We start from the raw sequence: 6,000 nt of genomic DNA on the forward strand, positions 1-6,000 counted from the left end.
AATAATTTAAAAATTAAAGACCAACTATGCCAAAATCTCATGTGAGAAATTTAATTTATGCCTTTTGAAGTATTAAACATTCATTTAGAGACAACAAATTGAGTAATATAAAATAAAATACCAATATCATGAAAGTAACAACACCAAGATTCTCTCTACGAAGCAACGATCCTCTTTCTATTAAGAAAATATGATTACTTTATCATATTAAGAAAATCAGGATTGTTTTAACTATTAATAAACAAGACAGAATAAATCACATGTCCTTTCTTCAATGATACATAACAATTGGGATACATGACTTATCTTTTTAATTTATATTTGTTTTCTTATAATATTACAAATGGTAATTGTCAATTTTCTTGAAAATATTGGTTTATATTTTGTAATATATATAATACAAATTTATTTAGATAAATTTTTTATTTATTTTTCCTTTTTACATTTTTTATATTCTTATCTATTTTTATCAATTTATAATATATATATATATATATATATATCATTTTTAAAAGTTTCATAAACTAATATTTATAATTATATCTGTAAAATTATTAATAATTATGTCTATTAAATTATATTCATATATAGATTAATAATTAATAATAAGATAAATAACTTTAATAATAATATTCAAATATTATTAGAACAGAAGTTCTAATTACTTTCACTCTCTGGATCATATAAATAATATGAATTTGTCAATAATGCAATTTTACTTTGTCAAGTAAATAATATGACTTTGTTAATCATGCAAGTAACATGATTATATTATTTTTATGTTCAAAATCAAAACTGAAAAAGAGAAACACTTGTTTAAAACATAGTGATTAAAATATTGAAAAAAAAAATGAGTGTACGAAGGCCACAGATGAAGAAAGAGTGAATCAAGACTAGGTGAGTATGGAAGAGAATCATCTCCATCGTACTCTCCAGTTTCTCCGGGAGGACCGTTATGACTATGCCATGAGTGTTGGAATTGGTCAACTAAACCAAGAATTGCATCCTTCGTAGAGAAATTTAAGGATGCTTAATTCTTGGATTTCACAAAAGAAAATCAATAATATTTTAGAAAACTTAAAATTAGGAAAATTAAGTGAATGGAACCTATTGTTTAAGTAAACTTATAAATATATGTTATGTATTCTTTCGTAAAGCAATCCCAATAAGTAGAGAAGACATAGACAAGAACAAGCTAAGAGAGAGATTTGTTTCTAAATTTTTTCTTTATCAATAATATATTTGCAGTATAATTTCACAAGTTCAATTTGAGTGTCATTATTCTGCGTTTGTATATTTCTCTCACAAATCTGATTAAGAGAAATTGTGCATAATTTCTTAACAACTGGTATCAGAGTCGGTTGCTATTATTATAATCAACGGTTCAAAGGGAGTCAGATTTAAGTGGGAGAAATGGCAGCAGATGAAGGAAAGATAAAAATTGAGAAGTTCAATGATACGGGCTTTGGCTTTTGGAAGATGCAGATTGAAGATTATTTGTATCAGAGAAAGCTATATCAACCTCTCTCGGGGCATCAACCAGAAAACATGAAGGATGAAGATTGGATTCTTCTCGACCGACAAGCTCTCGGAGTTATTCGATTAACATTATCCCGCAATGTTGCATTTACTATTGCAAAAGAAAAGACCACAGTGGGTCTTATGACAGCTTTTTCAAGTATGTATGAAAAGTCGTCAACCTCAAACAAAGTTCATTTGGTGAGGCGGTTATTTAATTTGCGGATGTCAGATGGCGCAATGGTAGTGCAGCATCTTAATGAACTCAATATAGTCACAACTCAATTGAGTTAAGTTAGAATCGAATTTGATGACGAAGTACGAGCCTTGATACTTTTGTCTTCTCTACCGGAAAGTTGGAATGCTATAGTCACAGCTGTAAGTAGCTCATCAGGCAATAATAAATTAAAGTTTGATGATGTTCGTGATCTGATTCTTAGTGAAGAGATTCGACGGAAAGAGTCAGGAGAATCTTCAACCTCTTTAGTTTTGCATATAGAGTCAAGAGGAAGAAGTTCGAACAGAGGATATGGACGTGGAAGATCCAAGGAAAGAAGGTCCAATTCTAAGAATCATCGTAGTTTCCAAAACTCAAAGACAATTGAGTGTTGGAATTGTGGAAAGGTAGGACACTACAAAAACCAGTGCAAGAGTGCACGGAAGAATCACGAGGATTAAGCAGAAGCAAATGTTGCTTCAACCTCAGGAGGAGAAGATGCATTGATATGTTCTTTAGAGAACAAGGAAGAGTCTTGGGTGTTAGACTCTGGAGCATCCTTTCATGCCACCTCACAGAAAGAATTCTTTGAGAATTATGTTCCTGGAAATCTTGGAAAAGTTTACCTTGGTAATGAGCAATCTTGTGAGATTGCTGGTAAAGGTGCAGTGAAGATTAAGTTAAATGGGTCTGTATGGGAATTGAAAAATGTTAAACATATTCCCGACCTAACAAAGAACTTAATCTCAGTAGGCCAATTAGCCAATGATGGCTACACAACAGTCTTCCATGGTGATAATTGGAAGATTTCAAAGGGTGCAATGACAATTGCTCGTGGTAGGAAGAGTGGTACTCTNTACAAGACANAAGGAGCTTGTCATTTNATTGCAGTTGCAATGAATGAAAATCCTAACCTATGGCACCGAAAGTTAGGTCATATGAGTAAGAAAGGGATGAGAATCATGCACTCAAAGGAAAAACTATCAAGTCTTCGGTCAATAGAATTTGACATGTGTGAAGACTGTATACTTGGAAAGCATAAAGGAGTAAGCTTTCAGAGAAGTGGAAGAATCCCAAAGAAAGAGAGACTTGAGCTTGTTCACTCTGATGCTTGGGGTCCAACAACCGTCTCATCCATTGGTGGTAAGCGATACTTTGTGACTTTTATTGACGACCACTCTAGGAATGTATGGACATACTTTCTTAAAAATAAGTCATAAGTATTTGAAGCTTTCAAAATTTGGAAATCCATGGTAGAAAATGAGACAGGATTAAAGATAAAAAAGCTTAGATCAAATAATGGTGGTGAATATGAAGACACTAGATCTAAGAAGTTTTGCTATGAGCACGAGATCAGAATGGAGAGGATCGTGCCAGGTACGCCTCAACACAATGGTGTGGCAAAACGTATGAATAGAACGTTGACAGAGAGAGCCAGAAGCTTGCTTTTACAATCAGGCTTACCAAAGCAGTTTTGGGCAGAAGCAGTCAACACAGCAACTTACTTAATCAACCGAGGTTCGTCGGTTCCATTGGAGCACAAAATTCCAGAAGAGGTATGGAGTGGTAAAGAGATAAAACTATCACATCTCAAAATTTTTGGTTGTGTAACATATGTGCACATTAGTGATCAAGGCAGAAATAAGCTTGATCCTAAATCGAAGAAGTGCACTTTCATCGGTTATGGTGAAGATGAGTTTGGCTACAGTTTATGGGATAATGAAAATCAAAATATGATTCGTAGTAGAGATGTGATATTCAATGAAAAGGTGATGTATAAGGACAGGAACAACACATGAAATAACAACTCAGAACAAAGTAGATCGGTGTATGTGAAGATGGATGATATCCCAAAAACTCTTGTAATTGAGACTCCTCAGTCAGAGGAGTCATGTGAAAATAATGATAACGAAGAACTCGACACACCAGAACTTTCTATTCCAGCTCCTGTTTTGCGAAAGTCTTCTCGGCCTCATGTACCTAATAGAAAATATCTGAATTATATATTGTTAACTGATGAAGGAGAGCCTAAAAATTATGAAGAAGCATGCCAGATGACAGATGCTAGTAAGTGGGAGCTTGCCATGAAAGATGAGATAAAGTCTTTAATGTCCAACCAGACATGGGAACTAATAGAGTTACCTGTTGGGAAAAAGGCACTTAACAATAAATGGGTGTATCGGGTGAAAGAGGATCATGATGGGTTCAAGAGATACAAAGTCCGACTAGTTGTCAAAGGATTTCAGCAAAATGAAGGAGTTGACTACACTAAAATCTTTGCTCCAATTGTAAAACTCAATACCGTCAGATTTGTTTTAAGTATTGTTGCTAGTGAAGGATTATACCTTGAGCAATTAGATGTGAAGACTGCATTTCTTCATGGAGACTTAGATGAAGAGATTTACATGCATCAACCTGAAGGCTTCTTCGAAGAAAGAAAAAAGAACATGATGTGTAGATTAAAGAAAAGCTTGTATGGTTTGAAACAAGCTCCAAGACAGTGGTATAAAAAGTTTGAAAGCTTCATGCACAAGGAAGGTTTCCAGAAGTGTAATGCCAACCACTGTTGTTTCTTTAAGAGGTATAAGTCCAGTTATATCATTTTTCTACTTTATGTTGATGATATGTTAGTAGCTGGTTTAGATATGGACGGGATCAGAAGCTTGAAGCAACAATTATCAAAAGAATTTGACATGAAGGATTTAGGTCCAGCAAAAAGGATCCTTGGAACGCAAATCACAAGAGATAACAAAAGTGTATTTTGCAACTATCTCAGGCAGAGTACATTAATCGTGTTTTGCAGAGATTCAACATGAGAGACGCCAAAGTAGTTAGCACACCTTTGGCCAGTCATTTTCGTTTATCCAAAGAACAGTCTCCTCAAACAGAGAAGGAAAAGGAGTCCATGGCTGAAATTCCATATGCTTCAGCTATTGGAAGTTTAATGTATGCGATGGTCTGCACAAGGCCAAACATTGGTCATGCAGTGGGAGTTGTTAGCAGGTTTATGTCAAATCCAGGTAAAGCTCATTGGGAAGCTGTTAAATGGATTTTGAGATATCTACGAGGCACTATAGAGAAGTGTTTGTACTTTAGCAAAGGAGAGTTAAAAGTACAAGGTTACGTAGATGCAGGCTTTGGAGGTGAAGTAGATCACCGAAGAAGTACTACTGGTTACATTTTCACTATTGGTACTACAGCTGTTAGTTAGATGTCACGGGTGCAAAAGATTGTTGCTTTATCCACTACAGAAGCTGAGTATGTAGCAGTAACAGAATCTAGTAAAGAATTAATATGGCTTCAGGGATTGTTAACAGAGTTAGGATTCATCCAAGAGATTAGTGTTTTGCACAGTGATAGTCAGAGTGCTATACATCTGGCAAAGAATTCAGCATTTCACTCTAGGACAAAACATATTGATGTTCGTTATCACTTCATTAGATCTTTGCTTGAAGATGAGGTGCTAACATTGAGAAAGATTCTCGGAAGTAAGAATCCAGCAGACATGTTAACAAAAGTGGTAAGCATTGACAAACTGAAATTATGTTCAACTTCAGTTGGCTTGCTACAATAATAGACTACAAAAGATTGGTGTAATGATCAAAGTGTGAAGACAGATTAAAATCAGTCTTCAAGTGGGAGATTGTTGGAATTTGTCAACTAAACCAAGAATTGGATCCTCCATAGAGAAATTAAGGATGCTTAACACTTTGTTCCTTTGAAGCGATTGTACTGTTTACGCAGTATCGCGAGCGAGGAATTAAATTTTTGACGTTGTTCGTTTGCACTGATTTGAGTTGATTTGTGAAGATGGAAAAACAACTATTTGCGAGATTTTACTGTTTAAACCATCCCGCTATTTTGGTAAGATTTGCGATGATTTACACCGAAAAGTCATTTATGTCCCTGTATTATTTGTAAAATTTCAATACATTTTTCATCTGAGGTAATCTTTTTCTTGACAGTGAACACTTGTGGAAATTTTCATCTCAGGTTTCTTTCAGATTTTGATGTGTTTGTTGCAGGTTGGGGTTAATGGACGAGGAAGAAGATGTTTGATGATGAGGAGGCAACTAGACGAAGATGACGAAAGCTTGAAGCAACGGTTGAAGAAGAGACGTTCATGGTCGTGTATTCGGATCCAGAGAAGATCGTATTCGGTTCCAGCTTTTCGAAGAAAATGCAAATGAGGCGTATTCGGTTACAGAGTTGGCATATTCGGATCAAGCCAACGTTGTATTCGAATCTGCGTGTGTTTATTCGGT

This window comes from Vigna radiata, chromosome 8 (assembly GCF_000741045.1).
Source record: "Vigna radiata var. radiata cultivar VC1973A chromosome 8, Vradiata_ver6, whole genome shotgun sequence".
NCBI classification, from domain to species: Eukaryota; Viridiplantae; Streptophyta; class Magnoliopsida; order Fabales; family Fabaceae; genus Vigna; species Vigna radiata.